Here is a 22,931-nt window from a genome sequence, read left to right as displayed (position 1 = left end):
ACATGTTTCGCTTCCTCGACTACATTTATTCCTCATGTTTTAGGAATGTTTAGTGATATTTAGCTATTGTAAATGGGATTGCTTTATTATTTTAAGGAATGTGAAACAAAGACCCCATTTCTCACTCATTTGTGGAAGCTAAAGCAGTTGATATCATAAAGAAAGCACTGGTAACTGGGCAAAGTTATTCACACAGCTCTGTAACCACATAGTTACATAGTAAATCCATAGTAGGGTTCACTATGGTCAAGAGCTACGGGGTGTGTTGGGTTTGGGGCCACGGGACCACTGAGGTCAAGAACTTGTGGGCTATGTGACAGAAAACCACATGAGGAGGGTAAGTTTGAACTAGACCAAAGGTGATGCAGTAAAATTGTTTCTTTTTGTTTTTGTTTGTACTGGGGATCAAACCCAGGGACACTTTACCACTGAGGCACATTCCCCATCCCTCCCTCCCTCCCTCCCTCCCTCCTTCCTTCCTTCAGTCAGTCATTCCTGTTTTATATTCCATTAACCTATTATATGTTTCATGGTTTGTGAACCTCATCAACCCTTCTTACTCCTGTGATTCTTTTTTTTTATTAGTCCTTTTTAGTTGTATATGACAGTAGAATCAATTTTTTACATAATTATACAAGCATGGAATATATCTTATTCAAATTAGGACCCCATTCTTGTTGATGTACAAGACGGAGAGATTCCCTGAGTGTATTGACGTATGTACCTAGGAAGGTTATGTCAGATTCATTCCACTGCTTTTTCTTTTCCTATCCTCCCTCCCTTCCCTTCATTTTTATTTTGCAATCCTCCTCTCTCAGCCTTTCTGTCTCTGGAATTCATACCACCAGCTCCCTCACATGTTGAAGTTTGAACATTGGAGAAGCACGCCAAGGCAAACATTATAAAACAGGGTTTATTTAAAAAGGGGTAACACAGACTTCTCCCAGGGGGGAAGAAGGGGGCCATGGCTGGTATCCTGGTATCTCAAGAAGCAAGGAATTCTGCCTTTTTTTTTTTTTTTACATGTTCTAGGCTCCCTGTGTTCTCCTGATCTCTTCCCCTTCTCTCTCTCCTTCCTGCATTGTGACTAGGCCCAGGAAATGCTTGGTGGGTTGGCCGAAAAGGTGGGAAACCAGTGGGCTGAAGTGGGAAGGACAGGATGGAGCAGCCCAAGACACATTAACAACTTTATAACTCCCTGTAGGGAAGGGCAATCCCTGAGACTGGTTATCTTAGCCACAGGTTGGAGCCGGGGCAGGTTCTGGGTTAGGGTGAAGGAAGGGCTCTGAAGGCATTAGCCTTTCAATCCCTCTCCAACTTCCAAATTGGCCTCCTTGTTCCTACCCACTTGACATTGCCCTATCTATACTGACTGCCTGTCTAATTCTAGCTTCAGGCATGCACGACTGCACCTGGCTACAACTGGGTTTTAAACAACTTATCTCAGGTGTAGAAAAAATGAATGCTGAGAAAACAATTATATGAAACAAACTTATGACAAGACTGTAAATATAAATCTCGTACTTCATAGTCATGTAATATTCTTTGCTATGTATGTGCCTAGATGCATTTTAATGAAAATGCTAATAAGGCTCCAAAACACAAATCAATTAAACAAAATTATCATTTTTTCAGCCACATAAATGTTATCTTAACATTTTTAAGTACAAACCATTCTGCCTATAGTCTTAAAATATTTGAAACATATTACACTTAAAAAGTCAGTTCTTTCTTTATCTAAAGTTAACATGGTACTATGCAGAATAACATAGATGAAACTCAGAATTGCTGTTACCTTCCCATATCTTGTGCCTAAATTTCTGACCAGAAGTAGGAACTGAGCTTCATTTTTTAGAAGTTCCAAGATATTCAACGACATTTTGCTTTTCTGCGCAACTTCATGCTTGTAATTAACATACTTTGGACCAAGGACAGTAATTGCAATTTCGAGAATCACCTTGTAAATAAACACACGTGCAGTACTGAAGAATAAGAGAGTCATGACTTTTTGGCTTTGTGTTACTTTAAAATTTCATCAACAGAATAATGGATTGTTTTGCAAAGACAGAAGATGAAATTTCCATTAACAAATTCCTGATTATTACAAAGTAACTCTCAAGAGTCAAAAACCTAAGAGCACAGATCAAGGGCTGCAGTACTCAAAACAGGCAGATTGGTATACTTCAGGCCTATCTTGTGATTTCACTAGATACATTGACTGTCTGCTGTCTGTCTATCTATAAACTTGTCCTAACTGATAAATTTCTTTAATATTTTTATCTTGGTGGTTTTTATTTAATGGATTCTGAGGATTCAAGGAAGATATGTTCATACATGCTGTCTATCTGATTCTTTGTGAATGTAACACTCTTATTTTCTTCAACTGAAATGTTCCAAGAACATCAGCTACAAAAAGGCTTCTTTCCTTTTTGACTTGTTCCCATCTTCTGTTGACTGACAAAGTGTGTGTGTACGTGTGTGTCTATGTGTGTGTTTGTGTGTGTGTGTGTGTGTGAAAGAGAGAAAGAGAAAGATATATACATAGAGAGAGAGAGAGGCAGAGAAGCGAGATATATAGATGATTGATCAGAGACCACAACCTGTCCTCAAACCTTAAAGACAATAATTAATTATATGTGTGAAAATTGTACTGCTACTGACACTCTCATAGATGATAGAAAGTTTACTCCTGAGTAGTTTAAGAAACATTGAGCACATCACTGTGTATGACTTTATAACAAATGACTTGATATGCATTGGAGTTGTACTATGTGAATATGAAGCTAAAAATTGTTGGGTGTTTGCTTAAAGTATTATTTGTGTAAAAAAGTTCTGCTGTGTTGTTTGGTCTTAAATTCACCACAAAAAAAAATGCTATGATTTGAGTGAGCCCTTCAAAGGTATGTGCGCTGGCAACTTGGTCCCCAATGTGGCAAGGCTGAGAGGCTTTTCAGCCTTTCTAAGGTAAGACTTGTGGAAGGTAATTAGGTCACAGTGGCTTCACCTTTTTGAAGGTATTAATGCTTTTGTGGTGGAGTTAGTTGGGTCTCATAGGATTAAATTATTTCTCTAGAAAGTGAGGGAGTACAAAGTAAAGCCAGCCTGTGTCTTTGGTCCCTTCTGCATGTGGCCCTTCTCCCTTCCCCTTCTCTGCAATGCTAGGTTGTAGCCACGGGTCCCTGGGATTTATATTGGGCAGTAAGAACAAAAATGAGAGTGATGTTAAAATTACATGTCATACTAAAGCATTCAAACATCATACCTCAATATTCACCATCTTTGATAACAAGTGAAAAGATTAAAATGAATACTTACTTATTTCTCAAATTGCTTTAGAAAATGACATTTGTATTACATATAAAATTTCCAGTGTAATTGTAGACTTTTTATTGGGAGTTGTGTGTGTGTGTGTGTGTGTGTGTGTGTATGCATGTTTGTTTGCACTATCACAGAGAAGCAGCAAATCTGTTTGAACTTTCTGCTGCATATACAAAGCCATGTACAGGATACTCATGCAAGCCAATAAATATTAATCGAAGATGTACACTAAAATAGACTTTACAAACTCATAAGGATTTAGTGCCTGCTATTGTAATCAAACCTTCAGATTCAATTAGTTGCATTGTAAGTGAGGAGATATACAGTAATTTAAAAATCATTCACATTTGCTGTCTTCATCTTCCCTTGCCAAGCGACTGTTAATAATTGCTACCTCTTAAGTGAGATGAAATGTCGTATTCTCCTATAGTTTACATTCTAAAATTTATTTTTCTATATTCTCCTATGATGACAGCTTTCAACCAAAACATTAAATTAAACTTTAAGTTATGGAAGCATTTGTGAAATAACAAATCTGCATTCAATTCCCTCCCTCCTCCCATTAGTGCATGTCATGGTGTCACTATCTCTCTGTAAACTAAGATATACTGTGAAACTTAGCTGTGTGTTTATTGATGAATCACATAATCGTTTAACCACAATTAGAAACAGAATAAATTGTAGCTGCTTCAAATTCTGTTAGCTCATGAAGATGTACTTGAATGTCAAAATATATTCATAGGAAAAGAAAAAAGTAGCATAAGTAATTTAATTGAGCTGAATTTTTATATTTCACTAATGGGTATAATCACTGTTCTACTGACAGCATAAGTCATTTTTGTGCACAGCGAGAAACCACTGGAAAACTTATTTTATCCATTATATGCCATGGTAATATGAATCTTCCCATACCATCCACCTTTTATGAGCTAACTCCCTTTGAAAACTATTTATTTTCTTGGTAAATTTCAAAATGATAATTATTGTACTCTTAAAATTTATTTTCCCGACACAAAATTTTACACCCTTCAATCTACTGGATACATAATTCTATTGACCAATCTTCGGGAAACTCATATAATACACTATTTTTCCTAAACTTTTAGCAGGGAACAAAAAATTCAGTTTAGAACTAAAGAAATTAAACAATCTGGCTTTGATTTATTTTTCCAAAGCATTCTAAGTTCTGGTGTAGTGGTTAGTAACACAGACTCTCAAAACAGCCTTTTTCAAAACCAGACTCTGGCATTGACTTTAGGCAAGTTACCCCAGTATGATTGCAACTCATTGTGCTTATCTAAAAAACTGTATAGAGAAAATTATTCATGCAAATATATATGATGCATTTTGGAATTTAGAAATTTTAACATCGAGAAGGTAACATGGTTTATACACCCTGTATGATGTATGTCTTTCTGAGGTGTCTGGGGCTAACCCCTCTAATAAAAATCATTAGTGATTCTTCTACCACCTATTCCCATTAAGCGGGATACATTCAGATTACACATGCAAGAGCAAATAAATTCAGAATAGTTTACCCACTTTTATTATGAAAGAAGCTTTGGTGGGACTGGTTTGTAGCTCAGTGGTAGATCACTTGTCTTGCATGTGAGAGGCACTGGGTTCGAATCTCAACACCACATAAAAATAAATAAAGATATTGTGTCCATCTACAACTAAAAAAAAAGATATTAAAAAAAAAAGAAGAAGCAGCAGCAGCTTTGGGGCTGGGACATAGCTTAGTTGGTAGAGTGCTTTCCTCACATGCACAAGGCCCTGGGTTCAATGCCTAGTACCACCACCACCAAAAAAAAAAAAAAAAAAAAAGAAGAAGAAGTTTTGGTTTTATGGTTGAGAACAAGAAATCATGACAACAGTTATAAATAAGCCATAGCTCTGGAAGGTCGAATTGGTTGTAACACAATACATGTAAATGTATAACAATTCCAGGCACCTAGTGGTCACCCAAATAATTTTTGGTTTCATGATTATAGTTTCTACTCTTTTGCTAATTAGAACCCCATGATGACTCTCAGAACTGTCTATTGTGCCCTAACTACCAGCCATACTTTCATGTTTTGACCCTATTCCTTACCATAAGTCATGACATTTCTTCTCTAATACCCATTTTCCACAAAGATTCTAAGGCCAATATTAACTCTACCTGATTCATAAAGACTTCTTGGAAATTTAATTTTATAAATTTCCCTCTAACTTCAAACTTCCACTTAATAGTTAAACCTGTCTTTAAACATGATTTTCTTAGGTCTTGCCTATATATGGTTATTTATTTGTTGTATATTAACTTAAACTTGTGCGTATACGTGGTATGTTTTGTTGTTATTGAAATTCTCACAGCATGTCAGTTACCACATAAAAGTGAGTGATTCCTTGTTTTTTAATATGGTCACAACATTCCACGACATTTTCATCACTCCAGAAAGAAGTCCTATCTACACCAGCAGTTACCAAACCCACCTCCCATTAGCCTCCTGGAGCCACTAATTCACTTTCTGTATGGATTTCTCTAATTGGACATTTCAGTAACATCATACAACACATGGCTTTTTGTGTCTGGCTTCTTTTCCTCAGAATAATGTTTTCAAGGCTCATTCATGGTGTGGTGTGTGTATCAGTACTGCATTTCTTTTCTAAGGCCAAGTATTTCATTCTGTGAAATACATATTATATATTCATTTATGGTTAATGAACATTTGGCTTTCTGGTTTGGGGCTATTATGTAGCTCTCCACATTCATATACAAGACTTTCTGTGGAAATATTGCTGTAGTACTCTTGGTATATATGTAGGGGTGGAATTGTTGCATCATATGGTAATGATATGTTTATCATTTGAAGAACTCTGAAACTATTTTGCAAATCGAAGGCATTATTTTGTATTGCCATCAGTACTGTATGAGGGCTCCAATTTCTCCACATCCTTGCCAACATTTGTTATTGTACTTCTTTTTAATTATAGTCATCCTAGTGGGTGGGAAGTGGTAGATCATTGTGGGCTTCATTTCCATTTCCCTGATGACTAACACTGTTGAGCGTCTTTTCACATGTTTATTGTACATTTGCATATCTTTGAGGAAATGTCTATGCAAATCCTTTGCCCATTTTTAAATGGGTTATTTATCTTTTCATCATTTGAGTTGTGAGAGTTATTTGTATTATTCTCAATACCATTTTCTTATCAGATAGATGATTGGCATACATTCTATGCTGTTCTGTGGGCTCCTTTTCAGTTCTGCCAATGGTATAATACGCAGCACCAAAGTTGTACATTTTGATAAATCCTCTTTATCATATTTTTTTCTTTTGTTTCCATATTTTAGAAAACTTTGCTTAATGAAGACAATGAAGTTTTATTTATTTATTTACTTTTTGCTTCTAAGAGTTTTCCATTTTTCATTCTCACATTTTAAGGCTTAAATGTTGTTTTGCAGTACTTTTCGTACGCAGTGTTCCATAGGGATTCTAATTTCACTTATGCATGTGAAGATCCCATTAGGCCAACATCATTTGCTGAGGAGAATACTTTCATCATTGATTTATCTTGAAACACTAGTCCACAATCACTTGACTAGAATTTTTTTTTTCTTTTTCTGGACTCCATTACATCTATATGTTGATCCTCATTGTACCATACTGTCTTGATCACTAAATCTTTGTAGTAACATTTGAAAGCTATAATGCTTGCAATTCTGTATTTTTCGAAGACTATTTTAGCTATTTGAGGTCCTTTGAATTTCCATTTGAGATGTGATGAAGACAGACAGGAATCCAGCAGGAGACATTAATAGGTAAAACAATAGGGCTTGACACAAGGAATGAGAAGAGTAAAAGGCACCAGAGGACTCCTATGTTTCAGTCTTATACCAGGGTTTCTGGATAGATGATCAGAATTTGCTAAAATTGTGATATGGATGAAGGTGTTTCTAAAGTCAAGAGTCAGGAGGAGATAAGTTCTAGCCCCTTAACTAGAAGCAATCAAAGATATGGCCACCAAAGTAATTTCTCCAGTTTGCCTCAATAGTGGCAAGAAAAAAAAAATGACTATGATGTTTCTCCAGCAGGAGGTTGACAGGAATAAAGTATCCAAAATTCAGCAAAGAGAAGACAGGTCTGGCTTGAAAAGTTCAGCTAATGTCTTGAAAGCTCATTAAAATAAAGCAGGTAGGAGATAAATAAAATTCTTGGGAAACATTATTGACAAGTGAACTATAATCAGAACCAGAAGAGACTAGAAATACTTGTCATGTGTTATGTTTTGCATGTGAGGTGTCCCCCAAAAGCTCACATGTGAAACAATGCAAGAAGTTTTGGAGGAGAAATGATCTGGTTACAGCCTTAGCATTGAGTTAATGCATTGACTAAAGGGGTAGGGTGTGGCTGGAGGAAGTGGGAATTGGGGTATGGCTTTAGTGTATGTATTTGTATTTGGCAAGTAGATTCTCTTTCTTTGCTCTCTGATCACCATGATGTGAGCTGCTTCCCTCTACCGCCCTCTCCCTCCATGATGTTCATCCTCACCTCTAGCCCTGAGGATTGGAGCCATCCTTCTACGGACTGAGACCTCTGAAACTATGAGCCCTCAAATAAATTCTTCCTCCTCTATAATTGTGCTGGCTGGGGTCCTTTAGTCACAGCAGCGGGTAAAGCTGACTAAAACATCATGTAACTTAAAGGCAGGAGCACTTACAGGCAGGGAGCAGAGCAGGTATCTTCTTCCATCCTCAGATGTGGTGAATGGCGACAATAGAGAAGGAAGGATCTCCCAGAGGGGAGTTCATGGTCAAATGACCAGTTTCAGCATTCCTGTGTAGAAGACAAAAGCTGTGTTTCCCAGAAATGAGGTCCTGAGTCTTTTGAAAATCTGGCTCATGATTACAATTAAAAATTGTTTTCTAAAATAGATTTTGTTTTCCTTTCTGGAAGCAAACAATTGTCATAGACCAAAATTTAACAAGTTATTAATATAGGATGGCAAACATAATAGTATTATTTACCATTAGATTTCTAATTATTTCAAATCAATTGGGTGAAAAACTATAATGATGGTCTTGGGTTTTCATAAACCTCTAAAAACTATGCTGCCTCTGTAATGGTATACATATATTATTGTGATTTTTAAATTTTTATGATATTACTCTTATACAAGTAATTCTAACCTAGATAATTTTTTATTCTTATGAATATCTTCTTGAGAAGTTAGATCCTCCTTCTCCCCTCATCTTTTTTTTAATTTGTTTGGTTACATAAAACTGTAAGCTCTTTGTTTCAGGAATGGTATCCTGTGCTTTACTGGTTTCAGAGCTCTCTAAACTAAGCAAATGCTGATTAATATGTATTGATCGTTGACTTTGCTTTGATTAGGCATTTTCTTCAAATATTGACCATCCAAAGTTGAAATATATCCAGATTTATAATAATAATAATAATAAGAAGAAGAAATTTTTAATAGCCCACTTCCTTACTGGATATATTTAGCAAACTCACAAAACACATGCATAATTATTTCTTGAAATTAAATTTATGTTAACTGATACATAAAATATTATATATATATATATATATATATATATATATATATATATATATATATATATATATTTGTTAATGGGGTACTTTACCACATTTGTATGTCATGTAATGTTAAATTAGACTAATCATATCTACCTCCTCAAAATTTGCCTTTTTCGTGTATGTGGCATAAACATTCAGAATTCTTTATTTTAGCTCTTTGAGAAATACAGTAAATACTTGTCTGTGGTCCCCCTACTGTGCAAGAGCACACCAGAACTTACTGCTATCTAATTGCTGCTCTTCCATCATAGATGCACCTTTCTCCATCCCTTCCTCCCCCCCACTCCTCTCAGCCTCTGGTAGCCACCGTTTGGCTCTCGATTTCCATAGTATTAAGTTTTAACTTTGCACATATGCGTGAGAGCACACAGTACTTGTCTTTCTGTGCCTGGCTCCTTTCACTTAGCATAATGGTCTCTGATCCTGTCCATGTTGTCACAAATGACAGGATTTCAATCTTTAAAAACCATTTATTTATTTATTTATTTATGCATCATAGTTATACACAGTATCAGAGTTCATTTTACCTAATTATACAAGCATGGAAAATAATTAAGACCCCATACTTCCCCTTTTCCTTCCCTCTTCTCTCTCCATGTTCCTTTTCCTCTACTAACTAATCTTTCTTCTATTTATTTATAATTTTATTGAAATCATTGCAATGTGGATATAAATAAATGTGAAATCCTCTCTGGTATCCATATATGTACCTAGGAAAGTCTGGTCAGATTGACTCCATTATTCCTCCATTTTCCCATCCCTTCTCCCTTCCCCTCAATCTCCTTCTCATACTGCTCTGATTTCTATTTTCATGGGATTCCCCCCGACACACCTGCTTTTTTACCCCTATTTTAATCTAGCTTCCACATATGAGAAAAAAACATTCAACCCTTGAGTTTTGGGCCTGGCTTCTTTTACTTAGCATAATATTCTCCAGTATGATCCATTTAGCAGCAAACGCCATAATTTAATTCTGCTTTAGGGCCAAATGTTTTGTATATAGAGAACACATTTTCTTAATCCATTTGTCTGTTGACTGGCATCTGAGCTGGTCCATAGCTTGGCTGTTGTGAGTTGCACTGCTATAAACATGGATGTGGTTGTACCTCTACAGTACACTGCTTTTAGATCATTTGGTTAAATACCAAGGTCTGGGACAGCCATGTCAAATTGTGGTTCCATTTCTAGTTCCTTGTGGAATCATCATATTGCTTTCCAGAATGGTTGCACTAATTTGCCATCCCACCAACAATGTAGGAGTGTGTCTGTTTCCCTGCATCTTCACCAAGACTTATTATTAGTTGTTTTCTGACAATTGCCATTCTCACTGGAGTGAGATGATATCTCAATGTAGTTTTGATTCACATTTTTCTGATTGCTAGAAAGACTGAACATTTTTTCATATGTTTGCTGGCCATTTGTGTTTCTTTTCCTTTTTTTTTCCTTTTCTCTGTGTGTGTGTGTGTGTGTGTGTGTGTGTGTGTAAAGTATCTCTTTAGTTCTTTTGCCCATTTATTAATTGGGTTACTTAGGTATTTTTGTTTTGTTTTGTTTTTGGTGTTAAGTTTTTGAGTTCTTCATATATTTTGGATATTCATTCCTTAACTGAGAAGTAGCTGGCAAAATCACCTCCCAGTCTGTAAGTTCTCTATTCCCATTCTTATTTCCTTTGCTGTGCAAAAACTTTTTGATCTGATGCTGTCCCGCACATTGATTATTGGTTTGATTTCTTAGGCTTTAGGAATCTTGTTAAGGAAAACAGTTCCAGAGTCAATGTGTGCTGAGAGCCACAGCCGAGTCAGAATGGCCCCTGGCATTTTGCCAATAGTATTGGTTGACAGGCGAGGCATTACTATCCGCTTAGGCGGCTACTTTGGAGTTCTCATGGGGATTCCTGGGGAATCCAGGCGAGTTCCCATTGGTTGGGGAAATGCAGGAGGAGGGATTTCCGGAGGAGATTTTCCGGTGGCTGGTTCCTGGTCAAGCCGCATGGTTCGGGAGGAGTTCCCAGGAGCGTGTGTGGAGTGTGCTGGTGGAGTTCAGAAATAAAGTTTGTTCCTGCTTCAGTGGCTCGTGATTTGTGCCCAGCCAGACTACGGCAAATGTGTTGAAATGTTGGCCAAACTTTTCTTTCCTAGCTGTTTTAGAGTTTCTGGTCTAATTCCTAGATCTCATCCATTTTGAGTTGATTTTGTGCAGGGTAAGAGATAGTACTCAAGTCTCATTCTTCTACATAAGGATATCCAGCTTTTTCATCACTATTTGTTAAAAAAGACTGTATTATCTCCAACTTATGTTTTTTGGCACCTTTGTCAAGTTTCAGATGACAGCACCTATGAGGGTTTGCTTCTCTGTTTTTTATTATATTCTATTGATTTTCACATCTATTTTGATTCCAGTATGCTGATGCTTTTGTTATTATAGCTCTGTAGTACAATTTGAGGACCTGTATTGTGATGTTTCTAGCATTGCTCTTTTTGGTCAGGATTTCTTGGGCTATCCTGGGTCTCTTATTCTTCAAAATGAATTTTAGAAATACATATATTTTTTTTAATTTTCATTTTTCTTTCTTTTTTTATTTATGTGAAGAATATCATTGGTGTTTTGATAGGGATTGCATTTCATCTGCATAAAATTTGTCAACTTCTGGTAGTATGGCATTTTGGAAATACTTTTTCTGCCTCTTCAAGAACATGGGAGGTCTTTCCATCTTCTAAGGTCTTCTTCAATTTCTTTCTGCAGTATTCTATAGTTTTTACTGGAGAAGTCCTTAATCTCCTTGGTTCCATTTATTCAAAAGATTTTTTTACATTTTATGTTTTGAAGTTTTTGTGAATGGGATAATTTTCCTAGTTTCTTTTTCACAGACTCATTATTGCAGTATGGGAAAGCAATAAACTTACATATGTTGATATTGGATCCTGCTACATTGTTAAATTTGTTCATCAGCTCTGGAAATCTTCTAGGGGAGGTTTTGTTTTGTTTTGCCTTCTAAATGAAGGATTATGCTATCAAGAGAGATAATTTGACATCTTCTTTTCCTATTTGTATCCCTTTAATTTCCTTTTCTTTTATTATTATTCTGGCTGAAGTTTTAAGAACCATGTTGAATAAGAGTGGTAAGAGTCTACATCCTGTCTAGCTCCTGTTTTTAGGGGACATGCTTTCTGATTTTCTCTGTTCAGTCTGTTGACACTGGGTTTGTCATATATAACATTTATAATGTTGAGGTAATTCCCTTCTATTTCTGGATCCTTGAACAGTTTTTAACATGAATGGGTGCCGGACTTTGTCAAATACTTTTTCAGTGTCTATTGAGATAATCATATTATTCTTAACTATAAGTCTCAGTGGTGAATTACAATTATTGATTTGTGTATGTTGAACCAACCTTTCAACACTGAAATGAAACCCATTCAGTCATGGTGCACTATCTTCTTGATGTGTTTTTAAATATGGTGGAACCATATTTTACTGAGGATTTTTGCATTTATGTTCATCGGGGACATTGATGTGTAGTTTTCTTTCCTTGATATATCTTTGTCTGGTTTTGGTGTCAGGGTGAAACTCATAGCAGAAAACTAGGGATGGAATCACAATATGACTCAGTTATTCCACTCCTTGTATCACCTTAAAGAATTAAGTCAGCAAACTATAGTGTTACAGTCACAGAGATGTTTATAGCAGTGCAAATCACTATAACCAAGGTATGAAAAGAACTCAGGTGGCCATCAATGGATGACTGGATTAAGAAAATGTGATTATATATGTATATATACACAGTTATGTGTATATATGCACACACACACACACACAATGGAGTTTTATTCCACCATAAAAAAAGAATGAAATTATGGCATTTGCCAATAAATAGGTAGAACTGTACAACATCATGCTAAGTGAAATAAACCATACTAGGAAAACCAAGAATCAATTGTTTTCTCACATATGCAGAAGGTAGAGCAAAATAAAGAAAAGTGGGACAGTGGGAGTCAGATATCATAAAGATATAGGGAAGATCAGTGGAGTAGAAGGAGAGATTGAGAGAGAGAGGACAGTAGGGGAGGAAATACAGAATGAATTTGACAAAATTGCTCTATGTGCATGCATACACATGCCACAGTGAAGTCCAACTTTATGAATATCTATAAAGCACCAGTTAGAAATAAATAACTGAAAGGATGACCAGTGGAGTAGAGGAAGGGGAATAGGTGAAAGTAGAAGAGAGAGGAAAGTGGGGGGGCACCAGGCACTGAAATGGAGTAAATTAAACTCCATGCATGTAAAAAGAACCAACTATTGTATATAACTCCAATATACCAATAAAATTAATATTAAAATTTAAAAAAATTTCAATAGACTCATTATCTTACTGCCCAAAATTAAGTCATATCAGAGGCCTTAATTTTAGGAGAAAGTGGTACATATTATTTAACAAATATTGACAGGAAAAAGTGGTATCTAACAAAGAGCAATACAACTGACAAACTACAAAAGGCAGAGAACAGCAAGCCCCAAACTAAATGGATGGGACCATGTAGCATGAAAGCAAATATCTTTACACTCCGGCTATCCATGATAGTGTCAATTTTGCAATAAGATTTCAAATGTTGCACATAGTTGTGGAAAAAAAAAAAACTCGAGTATTTCTTGTTTTGTTCTTTAGTAAAAATTTTTACTTTATTGGTTTTTTTTTAGTTATACATGACAGTAGAATCCATTTTTTTATACAGTTATACAAGCATTTAATATATCTTATTCTAATTAGGAGCCAAGTCCCTCCCCTTCTCCTTCTCTTTCCCTACCCCTGCCCTCTTCCCTCAGTGGATATTTGTGTCTTCACATATTTCTTGATGATATTATTGTGAAGGCAGATATATATATATATATTTCTATCCCTATTGGTTAAAAATAGTCCTATGAATAATAGTCCTACAAATATTCATTATTCAAATTAACTTATTTACTAGAAAGCTCTAGTAATATGAGGTCTTACTAAACATTGAACAGAAACACAACAGTTTTAGTAGTAAATTAACCTCCTTGAAAGAAGAGTTCAACACAACAATGTATGTTTTGACCTCAGAGTGACAAGATGTCAATTTTCATGTTTACCTCCTTATTTCCACACTTCAATGTCTACACTATAAAATGTGGGAAACCTTAACTCTCTTGCTGAATTATTATGGGACTTAATGCATTGAGTATAATGTTTGACTTTCTTTAATTGTTTTATTAATATCCCTGACCTTTCTGCCCTTCTCCTTGCACTTTTCACCTACAAATGTTGGAAAACTGATTTTTTTGAATACTTAACATTTAAATGTGATCAAAAATATAAAAATGGCCAAGTACAGTAGCACATGCCTGTAATCCCAGTGACTTGGGAGGCTGAGACAGGAGGATGGGGAGTTCAAAACCAGCCTCAGCAACAGTGAGGCATTAAGCAACTCAGTAAGACCCTGTCTCTAAATAAAATGCAAAATAGGGCTGGAGATGTGGCTCGGTGGTTGAGTGCCCCTGAGTCCAATTCCCAGTACCAAAAAAAAAAGTAAAAATGGCATCTCTATGAAATAAGTCAATCTGACAATTGTGGAATACAAATAATAATCATTAACTATAACAGCATTTGTAGAAATGAATGAATTTGCAGTAATTCCTTAAAAATGAAGGTCACACATAAATGTACATTGTGCCTAGTGCAAGTGCACCGGTCTTCCATATGGTTTCCCTTGTCCATCTGTTCCTCTGTTTTCTAGTCAAACACAGCTGATCTAATTTGTGCGTTTTACAGCACATCTTAAGGTAGGACTTGGCCTCTTCCATTTATTTCTAAGAGGCTAATCAGTGTTAAAAGAGAATACAGAAGTATGGAATGTGCTCAGGAACTGCTGTGGAAATGTCAGAATGTTTTAAAGGGGTAATTCAGGGCAACCTGAAGGCTATTTTGGGTGACAGGTGTATAAAGAATAGGAATCAACAAATTCTAACAGTGAATAAACATGGAAACAACACTTCAGATAGAGCCCTAATATCCAGAGTATACAAAGAGCTCAAAAAATTAGACAATAAGAGAACAAACAACCCAATCAACAAATGGGCCAAGGACCTGAACAGACACTTCTCAGAGGAGGACATACAGTCAATCAACAAGTACATGAAAAAATGCTCACCATCTCTAGCAGTCAGAGAAATGCAAATCAAAACCACCCTAAGATACCATCTCACTCCAGTTAGATTGGCAGCCATTATGAAGTCAAACAACAACAAGTGCTGGCGAGGATGTGGGGAAAAGGGTACACTTGTACATTGCTGGTGGGACTGCAAATTGGTGCAGCCAATTTGGAAAGCAGTATGGAGATTTCTTGGAAAGCTGGGAATGGAGCCACCATTTGACCCAGCTATTCCCCTTCTCGGTCTATTCCCTAAAGACCTAAAAAGAGCATGCTACAGGGACACTGCTACATCGATGTTCATAGCAGCACAATTCACAATAGCTAGACTGTGGAACCAACCTAGATGCCCTTCAATGGATGAATGGATAAAAAAAATGTGGCATTTATACACAATGGAGTATTACTCTGCATTAAAAAATGACAAAATCATAGAATTTACAGGGAAATGGATGGCATTAGAGCAGATTATGCTAAGTGAAGCTAGCCAATCCCTAAAAAACAAATGTCAAATGTCTTCTTTGATATAAGGAGAGTAGCTAAGAACAGAGTAGGGTCGAAGAGCATGAGAAGAAGATTAACATTAAACAGGGATGAGAGGTGGGAGGGAAAGGGAGAGAGAAGGGAAAATGCATGGAAATGGAAGGAGACCCTCAGAGGTATACAAAAGTACATACAAGAGGAAGTGAGGGGAAGGGGAAAAATAATACAAGGGGGACAAACGAATGTCAGTAAAGGGGGCAGAGAGAGAAGAGGGGAGGGGAGGGGAGGGGAGGGGAGGGGGGATAGTAGAGGATAGGAAAGACAGCAGAATACAACAGACACTAGTATGGCAAGATGTAAATCAATGGATGTGTAACTGACGTGATTCTGCAATCTGTATATGGGGTAAAAAGGGGAGCTCATAACCCACTTGAATCAAATTGTGAAATATGATATATCAAGAACTATGTAATGTTTTGAACAGCCAACAATAAAAAATTTAAAAAAAAAAAAATAAAAAAAAAAAAATAAAAGGAAGTATAGTTTTCATCACACAGCACATATGCACGTGGACACAGACAACACACATACACACACACATGCACATACAGAACAATTATTACCAGCATCCATAGGAAAACAAATCTAACTTTTAGGATGTAAACTTTTTGCTAACATTAAAAATCCATTAAATTAGCCTTCCGAATTTTCCAATGTGTTTAGCTTGTAAACCGTACTTGTCAAAAGTAAGAAAAAAACAATGTTGATTTCAAAAAGGCTGGAGGTTTTGTAGAAGACTTTTGAAATAGCAATAAATGAAAACTTTAAGCTTTCCTACACTAATAATTTAAAGCTATTCTGTAAGTCTAATCTACAGATAACTAGAGAGAATGATTTTACCTGTTACAGGAATTTATTAATGCACCATTTCCCACCTTTGTCCATTGCAATCACTTTTTTGCTTATAAGGTAAAATTTTTTAAAAAAATAATCATCTCAATGTTACTACCACCAGCTTGCTTAAAGTTAGTTCCTCATACCTTACTCCAAACTCCCAGGCTGCTCTATCAATATGCATACAGGATTCAGTATTATGTTTTCATTCTTATTAACATAATAACAATTATACTGTGGCAATTTTTTTTACTATGTACTTAAATACTCTCAAAAGGGTATCTTGAAAGACTGCATGCATCCTTTATCTTAGAAACAGACCTGTAATATTTCTCTGTAATTCACATTGTAAAGTCATAACACTTTCAGAGAATGTTTTGCAAGAGTCATCTGGCTAGCTTTACCTCAGTATTTCATCATGCCAAAAATCATAAACATAAGTAGTTCTAGAAATTTTTTGCTGAGTTTGATGGGATTTCATAATAACCAAGGGCAGGTCACTGCCCTCCAATTCTAATATCCTTGCTAGTCCAACTCCAGTTTATGGAAAAATAATATGAAACATTATTATTATTACTATTACTATTATTTAGTCATATAATCAAATTTCTAGGGATACTCCATATTTTAGACAAAGCCTACAATTAATTCATACAACCCAACTATTTTAGTCAGCTTTTTTGCCACAGTGACTTAAAGACCCGACCAGCACAATTGTAGAAGAGGAAAAGTTCATTTAGGGGCTCAAGATTTTCCAGCTCTCAATCCATAGACAGCAGGGTCCATTCCTTGAGCCTGGAGGTAAGGCAGAACAAAATGGTGGAAGAGGATGGTGAAGGGAAGTGGCTCACATGAAGATCAGAAAGCAGAGAGAGATTCCACTCCCCAAATACAAAGTATATATCCCATAGCAATGCCCCCAATGAGCCACTTCCTACAGTCACATCCCACCTGCCTGCTTACAACTCACTCAATCCCATCAGGGATTAATTTACTTATTAGGCTAAGGCTATAATCCAATCATTTCTCCCCCAAACCTTGCAACGTTTCACACGCAAGCTTTTGGGAGACACCACATCTAAACCATAACACCAATGCAATCTTTTTCACATAAAATACTCTCTTCAACATTTGTTTTTGTGAATTTCAAGTCTGTTTCAGCATTCATATTTAAAGTGTTTACTCTCAAGTATTTATAATGAAGTATAATTCACATAACATATAAAGCACAGAACTTTTCACTTTAATGAATGACTAATATTGATAAAAGTCAGTGATTTTAAGAATAGACATTTACAAACCTAGTGATTGTGGTAATGGAACGTGCTCCTACCCAAGGAAGAAACAGAACATTTCTGTTACCCAGATAATTTCCTTAAGATTGCTTCTGTTCAGACCTTGGCATTCACTCGATGAAAATCTTTCTGACTGTCCCAATCAGCAAGAGATTTTGAATTTTCTTGGACATTACATAAAGACTCATACAATATGTAATTTCTAATAATATGTCTGATTACTCTTATAGAACAATATTTTATGAGACTCATCAATGATACCTATTTTGGTATATTTCATTTATCCTTTTTATTCCTGAGCAATAATTATTGTATGAAGAGACAGTAGTCTGTCAGGAGGTTCTCCAACTGTGCTGAGCCCTCTCCTATTCCCACCAGCAATCCAGTTGCTCCCAACCCCTTGCCAATATTTAGTGTTGTCAGCCTTATTTCAGCTATTTTAATGGAATCTGATGGTAGTTGTAAATTTGCATTTCCCTGATGACTAATTTTGTTATGCACTTCTACTTTTTGCAATTGTCCATATGCTAATGAATATATCTTCTGGCTGGTGTCTGAATTTTGGCTTATTTGTACTGGGATGATTGAGTTAATGTATAGAGATATTTCATATGTTTTAAAAATAAATTGTTGCTTAAGATATGTACTATGAATAATTTTCCATGCCCATGGCTGGCATAATTATTCTGTTAAAGAATGTTATTTTAGACTGTTATTATTGTAAATTAATAGGATTTGTTTTGCAGTTTTAGGTTTTGTATTTGGTTTTGCAGGGGATTGACCCCAGGGGCACTTAACTACCGAGACACATTCCAAATTCATAATTTATAGAGAGACAGGATCTTGCTGAGTTACTTAGGGCCTTGCTAAGTTGCTGAGGCTGGCTTTCAATTCACAATCCTCCTGCCTCAGCCTCCTGAGTTGCTGGTTTTAGGTTTAAGGAGAATTTGAGTATAAATATACCAAGTTTCCATATACCCCCCTCATTTTCCATATTCGTAGGAAATGAAATAGCCTCCCCTCTCTTTGGTTTGCAACAGTTACATAAAGAAAAAAAATCATCATCATGATATTTAGAACTGCTCATGCAATTATTCTGTCAGATCAATTAAATATGTACAAAAATTTAAATTCAAATTGGAACTTAGTATGCTGTATTTATTATGTTGGCCCATGTTAGAGTGTGCAAACTAACTATACTACTAATTTTTTAATTGATTTTATCTTATTTATTATTTTTTAGAGAAAGAAAGAGAGAATTTTTAAAATATTTATTTTTTTAGTTTTCGGTGGACACAACATCGAACTGAGGATCGAACCCAGCGCCCCGCGCATGCCAGGTGAGCACGCTACCGCTTGAGCCACATCCCCAGCCCCATTTTATTTTTTAAATACACGACAGCAGAATGCATTACAATTCTTATTACACATATAGAGCACAATTTTTCATATCTTTGCATGTAAAGTACGTTCACACAATTCATTTCTTCATACATTACAATTCTTATTACACATATATACCACTGATTTTTTTTAATGGATAACTAACTCTTAATTTATAATTAATTGATAGTTTCCCCTTTTATTATTTATCCAGTTAGGTATGCTTTTTTAGTAGAAAATATTAGAAAAGAGAAAGAGTAAATGCTATGATTCAAGCATCAAACTATAACTTTATATTACATAATTCAAATTAAAAATCATTCTGATTGGTTGGAAATAAACAAATTAATGTTCCTTCACTTAAAACAATTATTTTAAACTCCTTCTTTTCTGTTAAAGAATTTGCACCTGTGTACAAAAGGAGACATCAGCCCTGGCAGCATTCACATGGAAAATAAACTTGTGTTTAAGCTGACTACAAGTTCAATATGAGCTAAGAGAGTAAAAAGTCTAAATATGACATCAGGGTCATAGGATTATTAAAAAATATAATTTCATTTCATGAAATTGTGTGGTCAGACTTCATTCTTAATTAATCAAGATACAACTTGAGATTTTTCTTTCATCTTTGTTTTATTTTAGATTTTAAAGCAGTATTGCTGCAGTCTGGCTGGGCACAAAATAACGGAGCCACCACACAAGCCTTGTAGATTCAAACAGCAACTTTTATTCCCGAACTCTCTCCGACACTCTACCCACACTTCCCGTGAACCCCCTGCCTCCACTCGGCTCCTTCGAGAACTGAACAGGAACTCCAAGGGAGCTGGTGCCTGAGGCAGCAGGATACTCCCTAATCCCAGCAGGATTAGCCCTAATCCTGGAGCTGCCTATTCCCAGCAGGATCCACCCTAAACCCGGAGCCACCCTAATCCCTGAGCAGGGTCACCTTTCAACCCAAAATGCCATGCGTCATTCCTACTTGGCTATGGCTCTCAGCACAGTATTCCTTAAAAAATAGGAAGACAGTGAATGAGAAATTTCACTCTTGGCAATTACACAGATATTTATGTACACCATTTATAATATCAAAGAGCTTGAAATTTTCAACATATATCATGGATATTTTAAGAGGTACTATTTCCCTTTATTTAGAAAGCTAATTTCCCCTCAAAGATGGTGCAAAATGTACTTCTTAATTGGAAGGTCATTGAAGAAAAATAATTGTAAAAATTCTTCAATCCTTAAATTTGTTTATATTCCTTTTTAACCCTTCATATGCCAGAAAATTTGATAACACCTACATATAATTGATTCTTTTTAATAATGTTTTAAATCCTTTTTGCAATAATTTATAGAGGTACCAATAAAAATGATAGAAAAAATAATATTATTAGAAATTTATAAATTACTTTAAACCTAGAGGGCTCCCTTGCATCATGAGAATTTTGATTCACTAAAAATATGAATTTAGATAGTCACTCATACTTTAAGCAAAGATATTTGGTCCAGGTTCTTTTTTGGTAAAATAATGCATGATGAATCATTGAATGCCTAAGTGGGTGAGAATATCACAATTCATTTTTGGTTGCAGAAATTCACAGTTCTCTTATCTATTCTTGAGTTGAATTAAATTTAGGGTATTATCATCTGAGTCGTCACAGTTTAAACTTCCACTTATGAGATCAATTTTATCATCATCATTAGAGTCTAGAACACTGCTATGTGTCTCTGCATGAATCTTCTGACTTTCATTGTGAAATGTCTACTAAATTTTCTGTTACATAGTGTGAGCAAAGAGTAAGAAATTATGATCTAAGTTGTGTTTAATGAAACCTAAGGATGAACATTTACAGTTCCTCCAAAATTCTTTCATACGTTCTTGAAAGAAATTAGAGTAATTCCAGCCATTCCATTAAAAAAAAGAAAAAGAAAAAATTATTTACTTATTCAGTATTGCATACTTCTAACACAAGCCAATACTTTTTCCTTTTGTTACTGAGTCATTGTGGCATATTGATAATGATTAGTAAATAATAATGAATAAGAAGGAAATTATTCCTGGCATATTATTGTAAAAAAAATAATTTCAAGATGTCAGAAAAAAATGAGTATAAGCATATGTATCATAGATTTACAAAAAAATTCAGTAGATTAGCTGGCAATGTTAAAAGAGAATGGCATTTATTTTAATGCTTAAATAAATTTTATATTTGCTACTTGGAGGATCTCTAAAAAAAATAGCAAAAACCATGAAATATCAGTCCTTGTTAATAATTAAAAATGTGCAAAAAATATATCAAAACCTCAAATAGTACCCAACATTATTACCCTGTATACATGTATGATTGCACTAATGGCATGACTGTCCACGGTGTTCAGCCAGAGGAAGGAGAAGTTGTGCTCCATTTGTACACAATGTGTCAAAATGCATCCTACACTCATTTTAACTAAGACATTTTAAAAATAGTTTTTAGTTGTAGATGGATGCAATATCTTTATTTACTTATTTTTATGTGGTGCTGAAGATTGAACCCAGTGCCCAACAATGCAAGGCAAGTGCTTCAGCTACAGCTACAACCCCATCTCCAGAACTAAATTTTGAAAAAAAGAAAAGAATGCATAGCAGAAAATATATTTATATTAGATATGAGTTCAAAACAAACTCTAGCTAAACGCTAGAATCTATGATTTATTGAATGACCAAAGATAAAGTTAAAATTTTATGTGACATTTAAAGTTAAGAAAAAGTTTAAGAGGCTGATGACACAGCTCAGTGGTAGAGTGCTTGCTTAGCATGTGGAAGGCCTTGGATTCAGTTCCTAGCACTGACAAAAAAAAAATTAAAAAAAAGAAAAAGAAAAAATGTGCAATAAGAATACATTTAAGACAGATTTTCAGCAATGAACTTTGTAAAGGAAAAAAAAAACCAAGTTTTCCAACCAGCCAATTTATTCATTAATTCATCCAAAATTAGAATTTGAATGTGTGTTCTTTTACAAACCGCTCTACTACACACTCCAGGGAAGTGCATGAACTGCTTGACTTTCATGAATGAATCTCTATTTTAGCTATCTGCTGCTATAGAACAAACTACATACAACTTAATGAATTAAAACAGCAATAACATTTGTAATCAGGATTTTGTGAATCAAGAATGTGGCCTGGAATACACAGGGCGGTTTTCTATCACAGGGAGGGGTGGGGCCGGCATATCTGTCCCCAAGATAGCTTATTCACTCCCCTGGTTGGCATGGTGGCACTCCTGGCCTCTCTTTCTCCATGGGGTGCCTCATTCTCCAGGACCTTTCCATGTGGCTTGAGTTTCCCACATGTTTTGTTGTCAGAGAAGTTAGATTTCCTACGCAGCAGGTGGATTCCCTCAGAGTGATTATTTCAAGGGAGCCAGATGGACTGAGCAGGTTTTTCTTTAAGACCCATCTTTGGAAGCCTTTCATTCTGATTTCTATTACTTCAGGCGCAGTAACCAACTCATACTGTTCATATGGCACTTTCCCAGTTTCAGCAGGGCACCTCCATGTTCTGGGGAGCTCTAGGATCCCTGCTAAAACTAGATTGATCGCTCCATCTATTAAAAAACCTACTCATGCCCTGCTCTTGGTGCACACCTGTGATCCCAGCGGCTCAGGAGGCTGAGGAAGGAGGATCACGAGTTCAAACCCGGTCTTAGTAATTTAGGGAGGCATCAAGCAACTCAGTGAAACCCTGTCTCTAAACAAAATATAAAAAAGGACTTGGGATGTGGCTCAGTGGTTGAGCACCCCCGGGTTCAATTC

The sequence above is a fragment of the Marmota flaviventris genome, chromosome 14 (assembly GCF_047511675.1).
Source record: "Marmota flaviventris isolate mMarFla1 chromosome 14, mMarFla1.hap1, whole genome shotgun sequence".
NCBI classification, from domain to species: domain Eukaryota; kingdom Metazoa; phylum Chordata; class Mammalia; order Rodentia; family Sciuridae; genus Marmota; species Marmota flaviventris.
Note: the sequence above shows the minus strand (reverse complement) of the source record.